We start from the raw sequence: 14,946 nt of genomic DNA, 5'->3' as shown, positions 1-14,946 counted from the left end.
CTTGTTTTTGAGTTTTACAGAAAAGGAATACCAAACGGAGTCCAATTGATGTGCCAATTTTTGATGATTTTTTATTAACCAGAAGAAGCCCACGGAGTATCAGAGATGGGCCAGAAGAGTCCTGAGGCACCCACGAGGGTGGGGGCACGCCCTACCCCCTGGGCGCGCCCCCCTACCCCGTGGCTTCCTCGGAGACCCTCCTGACATGTCCCGACGCCAACACCTCTTATATATACCCATACTTCCAGAACATAACCTAGATCGGGAGTTCCGCCGCCACAATCCTCTGTAGCCACCAAAAACCAATCGGGACTCTGTTCCGGCACCCTGCTGGAGGGGGATCCCTCACTGGTGGCCATGTTCATCATCCCGACGCTCTCCATGATGAGGAGGGAGTAGTTCACCCTCGGGGCTGAGGGTATGTACCAGTAGCTATGTGTTTGATCTCTCTCTCTCGTGTTCTTGATGTGGCACGATCTTGATGTATCGCGAGCTTTGCTATTATAGTTGGATCTTATGATGTTTCTCCCCCTCTACTCTCTTGTAATGGATTGAATTTTCCCTTTGAAGTTATCTTATCGGATTGAGTCTTTAAGGATTTGAGAACACTTGATGTATGTCTTGCGTGGGATACCCGTAGTGACAATGGGGTATTCTATTGATGCACTTGATGTATGTTTTGGATCAACTTGCGGGTTCTGTGACCTTGGGAACCTATGCATAGGGGTTGGCTCACTTTTATCATTAGTTACCTTGATGTTTTTATATTTTCAGATTACAAAAACCTATATCTACCATCCATATTGCACTTGTATCACCCTCTCTTCGCCGAACTAGTGCACCTATACAATTTACCATTGTATTGGGTGTGTTCGGGACACTAGAGAATCTTTGTTATTTGGTTGCAGGGTTGTTTGAGAGAGACCATCATCAACCTATGCCTCCCACGGATTGATAAACCTTAGGTCATCCACTTGAGGGAAATTTGCTACTATCCTACAAACCTCTGCACTTGGAGGCCCAACAACGTCTACAAGAAGAAGGTTGCGTAGTAGACATCAAGCAGTTTCTGGCGCCGTTTGCCGGGGAGGTGAGTGCTTGAAGGTATATCTTTAGATCTTGCAATCGAATCTTTTTGTTTCTTGTTTTATCACTAGTTTAGTCTATAAAAGAAAACTACAAAAAAATGGAATTAAGGTTGCCTCATATGCTTCATCTTTTTAATGTCTTTAGTGAAAATGATGGGAAGGAAAATTGTGCTCAAGTACTAGAGAAGAAGTACATAGAATGCTTGGCATACAATATGTGAATGATGAGCATGATTGCAATGTTGTTAGTATGAATTCTTTGAATACCTATGATGCTAATGATATGCAAATCCACAAGCTTGGGGATGCTATGTTTGATGCACATGATATGTTTAGTCCCCCAAGTTTTGACGAGCAAATTTATTATGATGAAAGCATGCCTCCTATTTATGATGATTATTGTGATGACGCATATGCTATAAAGAATAAAGATAACCATGAAACTTTTCATCATGATTTTAGTTTTCAATTGGATTATGCCTCACATGATAGTCATTTTGTTGAGTTTGCTCCCACTTCGATTCATGAGAAGAAATTTGCTTATGTGGAGAGTACTAAAAAGTCTATGCTTGTGGCTCATGAAAAGAATGCTTTCTGTGATAGTTGTATTGTTAAATTCATTCATGATGCTACTGAAATTTATTATGAGGGAGGAACATATGCTTGTAGGAGTTGCAATAATATCAAGTTTCCTCTCTATGTGTTGAAAATCATGAAGCTATGCTTGTTTTGCCTTCCTATGCTAGTAGATTATTGTTCCCATAAGTTGTTTGCTTACAAAATCCCTATGCATAGGAAGTGGGTTAGACTTAAATGTTCTAGTCATATTCTTCATGATGCTCTCTTTATGTTTTAATTCTTATCTTGTATGTCAGCATCATTTAAATCATCATGCCTAGCTAGGGGCGTTAAACGTTCGCATTTGTTGGGAGGCAACCCAACTTTATTTTTGTTCTTTGCATTTTGCTCCTGTTTAGTAATAAATAATTCATCTAGCCTCTGTTTAGATGTTGTTTTATGTTTTAATTAGTGTTTGTGCCAAGTAAGAACCAATAGGATCTTCTTGGGTGATAGTTGTTTGATCTTGCTGAAAAAGACAGAAACTTTGTGCTCACGAAAATAATTGTTAAAATTCACCAGAACGTGATAAAATGCTAATTCTTTTTGCAGAAGATCAATATACAAATTATGGAGGTTGTCCCAGTTTTTAAGAATTTTTGGAGTTCCAGAAGTATTCGAACAAATCAGATTGCTACAGACTGTTCTGTTTTTGACAGATTCTGTTTTCTATGTGTTGTTTGCTTATTTTGATGAATCTATGAGTAGTATTGGAGGGTATGAACCATAGAGAAGTTGGAATACAGTAGATATTACACCAATATAAATTTAGAATGAGTTCACAACAGTACCTAAGTGGTGATTTATTTTCTTATACTAACGGAGCTTACGAGTTTTCTGTTGAGTTTTGTGTTGTGAAGTTTTCAAGTTTTGGGTAAAGATTCGATGGACTATGGAATAAGGAGTGGCAGAGCCTATGCTTGGGGATGCCCAAAGAACCCCAAGGTAATATTGAAGGATAACCAAGAGCCTAAGCTTGGGATGCCCCGGATGGCATCCCCTCTTTGTTCTTCGTTCATCGGTAACTTTACTTGGAGCTATATTTTTATTCACCACATGATATGTGTTTTGCTTGGAGCGTCATTTTATTTTCTTTTGTTTTTCTTTCTGTTTGAATAAAATACCAAGATCAGAAATTCTTAAATGTTAGAGTCTCTTCACATAGTTGCATAATTATTTGATTACTCATTGATCTTCACTTATATCTTTTGGTGTAGTTTGTCATTTGCTCTAGTGCTTCACTTATATCTTTTGAGAGCACGACGGTGGTTTTATTTTGAAGAAATAGATGAACTCTCATGCTTCACTTATATTATTTTGAGAGTCTTAAACAGCATGGTAATTTGCTTTGGTTATGAATTTAGTCCTAATATGGTGGGCATCCAAGAGAGATATAATAAAAACTTTCATATAAAGTGCATTGAATACTATGAGAAGTTTGATTCCTTATGATTGTTTTGAGATATAAAGATGGTGATATTAGAGTCATGCTAGTTGAGTAGTTGTGAATTTGAGAGATACTTGTGTTAAAGTTTGTGATTCATGTAGCATGCACGTATGGTGAACCGTTATGTGATGAAGTCGGAGCATGATTTATTTATTGATTGTCTTCCTTATGAGTGGTGGTCAGGGACGAGGGATGGTCTTTTCCTACCAATCTACCCCCCTAGGAGCATGCGCGTAGTACTTCGTTTTGATAACTAATAGATTTTTGCAATAAGTATATGAGTTCTTTATGACTAATGTTGAGTCCATGGATTATACGCAGTCTCACCCTTCCACCATTGCTAGCCTCTCTTGTGCCGCGCAACTCTCGCCGGTACCATACACCCACTATATACCTTCCTCAAAACAGCCACCATACCTACCTATTATGGCATTTCCATAGCCATTCCGAGATATATTGCCATGCAACTTTCCACCATTCCGTTTATTATGACACGCTCCATCATTGTCATATTGCTTTGCATGATCATGTAGTTGACATCGTATTTGTGGCGAAGCCACCTTCATAATTCTTTCATACATGTCATTCTTGATCCATTGCACATCCCGGTACACAGCCGGAGGCATTCATATAGAGTTATATTTTGTTCTAAGTATCGAGTTGTAATTCTTGAGTTGTAAGTAAATAAAAGTGTGATGGTCATCATTATTAGAGCATTGTCCCAAGTGAGGAAAGGATGATGGAGACTATGATTCCCCCACAAGTCGGGATGAGACTACGGACGAAAAGAAAAAAAAGAAAAAAAAAGAGGCCATAAAAAAAGAGAAAAAGGCCCAAAAAATGAGAGAAAAAGAGAGAAGGGACAATGTTACTATCCTTTTGCCACACTTGTGCTTCAAAGTAGCACCATGATCTTCATGGTAGAGAGTCTCCTATGTTGTCACTTTCATATACTAGTGGGAATCTTTCATTATAGAACTTGGCTTGCATATTCCAATGACGGGCTTCCTGAAATTGCCCTAGGTCTTCGTGAGGAAGCAAGTTGGATGCACACCCACTTAGTTTCTTTTGTTGAGCTTTCATACACTTATAGCTCTAGTGCATCCATTGCATGGCAATCCCTACTCACTCATATTGATATCTATTGATGGGCATCTCCATAGCCCGTTGATACGCCTAGTTGATGTGAGACTATCTTCGCCTTTTTGTCTTCTCCACAACCACCATTCTATTCCACCTATAGTGCTATGTCCATGGCTCACACTCATGTATTGCGTGAAGATTGAAAAAGTTTGAGAACATCAAAAGTATGAAACAATTGCTTGGCTTGTCATCGGGGTTGTGCATGATATAAATATTTTGTGTGATGAAGATAGAGCATAGCGAGACTATATGATTTTGTAGGGATAGCTTGCTTTTGCCATGTTATTTTGAGAAGACATGATTGCTTTGTTAGTATGCTTGAAGTATTATTGTTTTCATGTCAATATTAAACTTTTGTTTTGAATCTTATGGATCTGAATATTCTTGCCACAATAAAGATGATACATTGATAAATATGTTAGGTAGCATTCCACATCAAAAATTCTGTTTTTATCATTTACCTACTCAAGGATGAGCAGGAATTAAGCTTGGGGATGCTTGATACGTCTCCAACGTATCTATAATTTTTTATTGTTCCATGCTATTATATTATCAATCTTGGATGTTTTATATGCATTTATATGCTATTTGATAAGATTTTTGGGACTAACCTATTAACCTAGAGCCCAGTGCCAGTTTCTGTTTTTTCCTTGTTTTTTAGTTTTACAGAAAAGGAATACCAAACGAAGTCCAATTGACGTGCCAATTTTTGATGATTTTTTATGGACCACAAGAAGCCCACGGAGTATCGGAGATGGGACAGAAGAGTCCCGAGGCACCCACGAGGGTGGGGGGCGCGCCCTTCCCACCTGGGCGTGCCCTCCTACCTCGTGGCCGCCTCGGAGACCCCCCTGACTTGTTCCCGATGCCAACACCTCTTATATATACCCAAACTTCCAGACCATAACCTAGATTGGGAGTTCCGCTGCCGCAAGCCTCTGTAGCCACCAAAAACCAATCGGGACCCTGTTCTGGCAACCTGCTGGAGGGGGGATCCCTCACCGGTGGGCATTTTCATCATCCCAGCGCTCTCCATGACGAGGAGGGAGTAGTTCACCCTCGGGGCTGAGGGTATGTACCAGTAGCTATGTGTTTGATCTCTCTCTCTCTTGTGTTCTTGATGTGGCACGATCTTGATGTATCGCGAGCTTTGCTAGTATAGTTGGATCTTATGATGTTTCTCCCCCTCTACTCTCTTCTAATGGATTGATTTTTTCCCTTTGAAGTTATCTTATCGGATTGAGTCTTTAAGGATTTGAGAACACTTGATGTATGTCTTGAGTGGGATACCCGTGGTGACAATGGGGTATTCTATTGATCCACTTGATGTATGTTTTGGTGATCAACTTGCGGGTTCCGTGACCTTGGGAATCTATGCATAGGGGTTGGCACACGTTTTCGTCTTGACTCTCCGGTAGAAACTTTGGGGCACTCTTTGAAGTTTTTTGTGTTGGTTGAATAGATGAATTTGAGATTGTGTGATGCATATCGTATAATCATACCCATGGATACTTGAGGTGACATTGGAGCATCTTGGTGACATTAGGGTTTTGGTTGATTTGTGTCTTAAGGTGTTATTCTAGTACGAACTCTATGATAGATCGAATGGAAAGAGTAGCTTCGTGTTATTTTACTATGGACTCTTGAATAGATCGATCAGAAAGAATAACTTTGAGGTGGTTTCGTACCCTACAATAATCTCTTCGTTTGTTCTCCGTTATTAGTGACTTTGGAGTGACTCTTTGTTGCATGTTGAGGGATAGTTATATGATCCAATTATGTTATTATTATTGAGAGAACTTGCACTAGTGAAAGTATGAACCTTAGGCCTTGTTTCCTAGCATTGCAATACCGTTTGTGCTCACTTTTATCATTAGTTACCTTGCTGTTTTTATATTTTTAGATTACAAAAACCTATATCTACCATCCATATTGCACTTGTATCACCCTCTCTTCACCGAACTAGTGCACCTATACAATTTACCATTGTATTGGGTGTGTTGGGGACACAAGAGACTATTTGTTATTTGGTTGCAGGGTTGTTTGAGAGAGACCATCTTCAACCTACGCCTCCCACGGATTGATAAACCTTAGGTCATCCACTTGAGGGAAATTTGCTACTATCCTACAAGAAGAAGGTTGCGTAGTAGACATCACGTCCATTCTGCAATAAACTCTGCCAATTCCCTACTCTGAATTGTTGACGTGCTCTCAAACTTCAGGCCAAAGCTAGATAACTCCAAAGCCCATTCCACTATTCTGCCGGTAGCCTCGGGGTTTCGTTGTATCCTTTGCAATTGAAAGCGAGTGAAAACCATGATCCCATGGGCTTGGAAGTAGTGGCGCATTTTTCTTGAGGCAATGATGAGGCCAAAAATCAACTTTTTCACACTAGAGTACCTCGATCTAGCCCCCTGTAATAGGGAACTAACGAAGTACACTGGGCGCTGCACCACTTTCTTCCTTGCCACGTCCTTGGGGTTGCCCCTGATGTTGTGCTCTTCTCTGCCCTGATCCTCATCCGGCCCTGCTGGGCTCCGCTCACTCTTTGTTTCTTCTAATTCCCATTGTGCCACTAGGGCTCACTACTGCAGGATGCTGCTAACGCGACACTACGATTAGAGACCCTTCAACGAAACCGTGTGCCATGCCATAATCGCAAACGGTGGTGTAAAAAACCGTCAAAAAAGGTGCAAAACCTTTGCGATGGAGGATGCATCAAACACGGTTCAGATTTCAGTTGCATGTGTGATTCAGGGCATACGGTTTAGTTCAATTAACCGTTTTCGATGAGGAGGAACAAAAGAAACGGGTAGCCAGATGAAGGCATGTGCGATGTATAGCATACGGTTCACTCGGATGAACTGTTTGTGATTAGGCAACACAAAAGAACCGGGCAGCCAGATGAAGATGTGTGCGATATACATCATACGGTTCACTTGGATGAACTGTTTGCGTTGACACATGAGAACAGAAACGGTTCAAATGAATAAGATGTGTGTGATACGCGGCAGACAGGTCTGTAATCAGAAATATGTGTGAATACCGATAATAACACAGACGGTTGCTGCTAATAAGACGTGTGTGTTGTGTGATGGGATTGCATATAGAAAAACAACATATATATGTACACACTTATAAGGACATGCTTGCATAACCAAATTAAACATCCACTTACATAGGTGGCTACTACAACCATGGCATTTGCACGACACCGAAGTAAACTATTACATGCATAATTACATAGGTGGCTACTACACACATGAAATTTACACACACCAATAAAGTAAACTATATATTAGGTGCATGATTAACTACCATAAATGATCATCTGATCATCATCTACTTCATGTGACGCTTGCTCTGCTTGTGGCTCGATCCGGGCTCGTCGATTTGGGTAACGAGGCACTTCCTCATGTCAATGATCCGCATGTGCATCTCGTAGCATGTGTACACGCTCTTGGCCGCAAACCTGAGGTGAGGTTCATCCAGTTCCCGCATCCAGGCCCCGTGCCAGGATACGGGACTTGTTCTCTGGGCATCCTGCTTCATCTTTTTGTAATAGGGGTCGATGATGGACGAGGCGAGTTCAACCAGGGAGTCCTTCTTCGTGCTACCCCAGACCCTGTAGTGGTCATGGATTTCGACAAGGTTTTTGCAGGCCAAGCTCGTAACACTGAGCACTTTTACATCATTGGTGGTATCCACCGTGGCGAACTTGTAGTCAGTACTGTTGCCAAACCTGTTGAAATGGTCGCAAGGCTCTGTGGCCATGCAGTAGTGGTAGATGAGGACATGATGGCGCACGCACAACTGGGCGACGGCAACATTCTGATCTATGCCGGGATGACCGGCGGTGTACTGGAGGTCGATGCCGACCACCTTCTACTTGTCTCCAGCAAGCAACTGCTCAAAGCTGTTGATGTAGTCGTCCACCACCGCCGGGTCGATGGTGTACACCACCGAGACATCCGTCTCCCTCGCGTGGTTCTCCACTCTATGCTCGCCGAACTCCATTGGAGCGCCGCTGGACATCCCCTCTCTATGTGTCGTCGTGGGTGTGCTTGTTGTGTTGTGGGGCACAATCGAAAGGTTGAATAGACTAAGGTTATAATGGCCGCGGGAATTAAAGGGGAAGCCGGACGGCCAGGAATATCGGCAGTCCCTGATGGCAGTTCTAATTTGCAGTGTGTAACTTCATCGTGTCGCACGTAACAACATCGTGTGGCAACGCGTGCGGTGCAACCGCATTCATATGGGGCCCCCGACGTGATCATGAACATGCCCAACCGCTGGCAGAGCGCGCGCGGAGCGACGCGAGCAGAGCGCTCTGCGGTCGCCTCAACGACGAGCAACCATATATATATATATATGCATATAGCAGTTGAACGCGCAAGGAAAAGTTGTCCACAAGCCGAGCGCGCCAACGGGCGCGAGTAGAGCGCGCCAACGGATGCGATAGAGCGCATCGCGGCGCCTAACAGCGAGCACAGCGCGCTGCGGCGCCTAACGGCGAGCAGAGCTTGCCGAGGGACGCGAGCAGAGGACGGCACAGTGATACGTGGCAAATAAGACGAACCATTTGACCGATGTCGCAGACATCAAGCATGAATCAGATTAGAGTTGCGTGTGTGATACGTGGCATACAGTTGATCCATCCGAGCTGTTTCTGATGGAATAAGCCGTGTGTGTTGCGGGCAGACGCTTGCTGGTGTATAACCTTAAATTTAACAAAAAAAGTGTTAATGCATGTTACAAAAATTGTATAGCTGGAAACTATGTTCAAATAAGACTCCAATGACATAATCTATGGCGACATGCATTCGTATTTTATTATTTAAATCCTACTTATAAACCAGGACGGGGGTATAGTAGCTAATTAAGCAAAAAAATTTATTAATTGTATGTGTACGTGTCCTCTTGTCCTCCTCTCGCACGTCTTGTCACCCCGCTGCCGCAGAGGGCTTACAGCGCAAGCTTGCGCAGCGCACGGGGGCCTTCTTTTGGCTAAACGGTGGCGCCAATGAATCGTCGGTGAGCCCGTTCCCACGCAACCTCGCAGGTTCCTGCGCAAGCTTCCCGCCCGACTCGGTGAAATCCCCCAAAATCCCAATGCTTACCGGCCTGCTATAAAAACCCTCACGGCCGGTGAGTCCTGCATCGCATTTTCCCCTCCCTCCCTGTAGCTTATCTCGTCTGCTTCTCCCACAATCTCCAATGGCACCGGTCCATCGTTGTCGCTCAGCCACTCCGCCGTCATCAGAGGACAGCTCCAGCTGGGAGGCTACACTGCGGCGGCGGCGCAGTCCCCGGCGTAGTGTAGTGCGCGTGGCGTCCCTGTTGGGTGTGCGCGGAACACCCAACGCACGCTCCGCCGCCGCTGCCCGTCGGCAGCTGTTGCCAGCCGCCGTTGCCACCACACCACCGTCGAAAGCTAGGGCCATCTCCCGCTCCGCCGCTGTGGCCCAAAGGCGGGAGGTGGTCGTCGTGGCCGGCAATGGCCATCACCCACTCCGCCACCGCGGCCCGAAGGCGGGAGGTGGTGGTCGTGGCCCCCACCCCATCATCGGTCGCCGTGGCCGCCAGCCCACCGTCGACCGCCGGGATCATCACCCGCTCTGCCACCGTCGCCCGAAGGAGGGAGGCAGAGGTGGAGGCCCGCACGTGCGTCAGCAACCTTGCGCGCTACATCGAGTTCCTGCAGGAGGACGAGGAGCGCCTCGTCGAGCATGCAAAGAGCCTTACCGCAGCCGTGGACGCAACACACGCGGACGCAGAGGCGAGGAATCAGGAGATCTATGAGCAGTCCGGCCGCTTCAAGAGGGATCATCTGGAGCGGCATTGGGCATTCGAGCTGGATAGCGTCGCTGAATGTGCAGCAACGGCAGGCACCGTATTGGATTTGTCCTGCTCGTCGGTAGGCTCCTCCTGCTCCTCTGCCTCTTACTGAGCGTGCTCGACAGAGGAGAGGCTGCCGGAAGTAGAATAAAGCCCCTCCGTGGTAGTAGTAGTATTTAGGGGCTATTTTGTTCAGTTCATCTGACTATAGATGTGTGGTCGAACTGAACAACTTACTTAAAATTAGCTAGTATATATAGTTGAACTAGCTATTTCAGTACGTGGTTGGCAACAATTGGGGAGAAGTTTTGTCGGTTCAGCTATTGAGTTGAACTGTTTGTATAAATTAAGAACGACTGCTTAATCTATGAATGAAATCTATGCTTAATTACTGAATTTTAGTTGCAAAAATTACATAGTGCTAATGATTTCTAGCTGCATATTTTGACAAATCGCAATGTTACAAGGATTGACAAATGGCAATGTTACTAGATCAACAGATGTAAATCTTTCTAGTTTGACAAATGGCAACGATACTAGATCAACAAATGTAAATCTTTCAAGTTTGACAAATGGCAACATACCCAATATGACAGATGCAAATCTTACCAAATTGTTTGTACGTGGTTGCACACGGGTCATCCAAAACAACCGTTTGCGTTGAAGGGATGCACAAATCCTGCGCTGCTCTCACTTTGCATACGGGTGTTCTATCTAAAACATTTGCATCAAGAGCTGCAGAAATCCTGCTCGACACATTTTCTCTTGGCTTCCCGGGGAAGCTGTCGGTTTGCATACGGGTGTTCTAACTAAAACGTTTGCGATGAGTGTTTTATATTTAAAAAGCGAATTAAACTGCGACTTGGGCGCCATTAATGGAGAGGATGCGATCAAGGCGGGCGGCCATGGAAGTTAAAGGGCTCGCTTCCCAGCGGGCCTGCGTAGCGTACAGCTCGCACGCTTCCCGGTGAGCCTGCGCATTCGAGGACAGCTTGCACGCCTCTCGGTTAGCCTGCGCACGCATGGCGCTCACACGCCTCCCGTTCAGTCAAGGTCAAGCAGCTGTCCGCACGGCACCTCCTATAGCCATTAAAACCAAGACACGTGGCGTCACGTGAATGGTTAATAGAACGCACATGGTTTGAATTATACAAACGTTTTAGATATTAAAGTGGCAGCTACTTTTTCAAAATGCCTTTATTGGCTGTCATTATTCAAGTGCGCCTTCTCTCAAAATGGACACGAAAAATACCACAACATGTCGGGTGCCATTCCATTATAGCATGCCAAGTTTCACGAATTTCAGACAATTTTGGATTTACTAGAATTTAAAAACCAGGCATCTCAATATTTTGCCGGCAATCAACAGTGCCCTAGTGTTTGAAATTCATTACCATTTCTTGCATGGGACCTAAGCATGCACTCGAGGATACAGATTTGATTTTTCAACCAATTTATATGAACTGGAGCATGTGCATGTAGTTGAAATTTGAATTATGCACATAAATGCATTTAAAACTCAGTTAATGCATAAAAATGTCCAAAGGAACCCCAAAAAATCACAATAATTCACACAACACTCCTGTTGTTCTATGTTGACACGAGAAAAAAATTTGAAAGCAATAAGAGGCAATGGATATGTTTCATCCCCAAAGGTGGGACGTTCCCTACCAAAAACCATCATGCATGTTGTGAGAAGCTCCGGTTTGTGAGAAGCATATACCCAAGCCTGCCCCAAATGGGACAAGATTTGTACCACGGCATGTTGATGCCGCTCCATGATAGCATGCCAAGTTTCATGAATTTCAGACGAGTTTTGGATTTACTAGAATTTAAAAACCAGGCATCTCAATGTTTTGCCGGCAATCAACGGCGCCCTGGTGTTTGAAATTCATTCTGATTTCTTGCATGGGACCTAAGCATGCACCCAAGGACACATATTTGATTTTTCAACCAATTTATATGCGCTGGAGCATGTGCATGTAGTTCAAATTTTAATTATGCACATCAATGCATTGAAAACTTAGTTAATGCATCAAAATGTCCAAACGAACCCCGAAAAAATCACAAAAATTCACACAACACTCCTGTTGTTCTATGTTGACACGAGATAAATAATTGAAAGCAATAAGAGGCAATGGATATCGTTTCATCCCCAAAGGTGGGACATTCCCTACCGAAAACAAACATGCTTGGTGTGAGAAGCTCTAGTTTGTGAGAAGCATATACCCAAACCTGCCCCAAATGGGACAAAATTTGTACCATGGCATGTTGATGCCGCTCCATGATAGCATGCCAATTTTCATGAATTTCAGATGAGTTTTGGATTTACTAGAATTTAAAAACTAGGCATTTCAATGTTTTGTCGGCAATCAACGGTGCCCTGGAGTTTGAAATTCATTCCCATTTCTTGCATGGGACCTAAGCATGCACCCAAGGACACAGATTTGATTTTTCAACCAATTTATATGCACTGGAGCATGTGCATGTAGTTCAAATTTGAATTATGCACATAAATGCATTGAAAACTCAGTTGATGCATAAAAATGTTCAAACGAACCCCGAAAAATCACAAAAATCTACACAACACTCCTGTTGTTCTATGTTGACACGAGAAAAAATTTGAAAGCAATAAGAGGCAATGTATATCGTTTCGTCCCCAAAGGTGGGACGTTCCCTACCGAAAACCATCATGCTTGTTGTGAGAAGCTCCGGTCTGTGATAAGCATATACCCGAACCTGCCCCAAATGGGACAAATTTTTTACCACGGTATGTTGATGCCGCTACATGATAGCATGCTAGGTTTCATGAACTTCAGACGAGTTTTGGATTTACTAGAATTTAAAATCCAGGCATCTCAATGTTTTGCCAGCAATCAACGGTGCCCTGGTGTTTGAAATTCATTCCCATTTCTTGCATGGGACCTAAGCATGCACCCAAGGACACAGATTTGATTTTTCAACCAATTTATATGCACTAGAGCATGTGCATGTAGTTCAAATTTTTATTATGCACATAAAATGCCTGGAAAACCCAGTTAATGTATAAAAATGTCCAAACGAACCCCAAAAAATTCCAAAATTGAACACAGCACTCCTGTTGTTCTATGTTGACACGAGAAAAACTTTGAGAGCAATAAGAGGCAATTGATATCATTTCGTCCCCAAAGGTGTCACGTTCCCTACCGAAACCATCTCGCTTGTTGCGAGAAGCTCCAGTTTGTGAGAAGCATATACCCAAACCTGTCCCAAATGGGACAAAAAAATTACCACGGCATGTTGATGCCGTTACATGATAGCATGCCAAGTTTCATGAATTTTAGATGAGTTTTGGATATACTAGAATTTAAAAACCAGGTATCTCAATGTTTGCGACCGAGTGACGGTGGCAGGGTGTTTGAAATTCATTCCCATTTCTTGCATGGGACCTAAGTATGCAACCAAGGACACATATTTGATTTGTCAATCAGTTTATATGCATTGGAGCATGTGCATGTAGTTCAAATTTGAATTATGCGCATAAAATTCCTGGAAAACCCAGTTAATGTATAAAAATGTACAAACGAACCCTGAATAATGCCAATTTTTTTGACGACACACCTATAGTTACATGTTCACTGCAGATAAAAGTTCTAACAATTCAAACACCATCCTTTGTAGCTGTGACCCCATTATGTAATTCAAATGATCAAGACGATAAATCAAGTAGATCGCACACAGTTTATTATCACCATCCGTGTGAGATGCACCAAAAATATCTTGGAGCACCGTCGGTGTATAGTACGCCCATGGCTTACGAGAGAAGGTGCGTCGGCTACAGTCCACAGCCGGCGTGTCAAGCACACTAGCTCACTCCCCAAATATCATCTCACTGTTCATTCGTCGCCAGTGAAAGATGGGGACGTGGACCCACGTCGTGAGGGCAACTTCGGCGGCCCACTCCGGCGAGAGCGCGGCCGAAGCAGCCAGGCGCGTGCTAACAAGCTTTGTGAGGGCGACCGCAGTCTGCGTCCGGGCGGCAAGGCAGCCCAAACAACCGCCGTTGCTTCTCAGGCGGCAGCAGCAGCATCTTCCTTGGGGATAGCAACTAGCGAGAGCGGCACATCAGCTGTCTGTTCCGCAGCGGCGGCCATAGCCCTGCTGGAGGCCACCCACTACCATGTCGAGGCCGTCCACGCCCGCTCGTGGCGGTCACCGCACAAATCGAACGAAGCTTCTCCGACAACAGTCGGCAACCCACGACCGAAGAGCTGGCAATCGCCGAGAGAGTTCGAGCAGCCGCCCATTCCTGCGCGGCATACCTTGCCACGACGGAGCCCTCCAAAGCCCATATCGCGGCCGCCCACGCCCAGCTCGTGGCGGCCTATTCCAAAGATATGGCGGACGCGGATGGCGAGATGCTTGTCGAGTATAGTGCAATTGATGGCATGGAGCCCCTTCCCCAGGAGACCGTCAGGAGCGAGCTGGACATGGAGGCGGCGGCGGAGATCGACGAGCACCAACCGTAGTAGTACTCTTTGTTTTGTTTAATTAAGAGCACCGGTCTATAATTTGTTAGAGTAATGTTTAGGTCAGCTAGCTCTGTTTAATTGCTGAACTTGCTCGATTAAGAAGTTAGTCTCCTTTGTGTACCCAAATTATGCAATGACGTGGATGACCACTTTAACCAGGGAAATTCGAACCAAAATTTTTGATGTTCAAACTCAACACACACGGGTTAACCTATCTGAATCATTTGTGATGTTCACATATCGTACACAGTTCTGAATAAGGGACCGTGTCTGATGACACTTTGCGCGCCAGTTTTTTCGC

Source organism: Triticum aestivum, chromosome 1D (assembly GCF_018294505.1).
Source record: "Triticum aestivum cultivar Chinese Spring chromosome 1D, IWGSC CS RefSeq v2.1, whole genome shotgun sequence".
Taxonomy (NCBI): domain Eukaryota; kingdom Viridiplantae; phylum Streptophyta; class Magnoliopsida; order Poales; family Poaceae; genus Triticum; species Triticum aestivum.
This window is presented reverse-complemented; position numbering follows the sequence as displayed.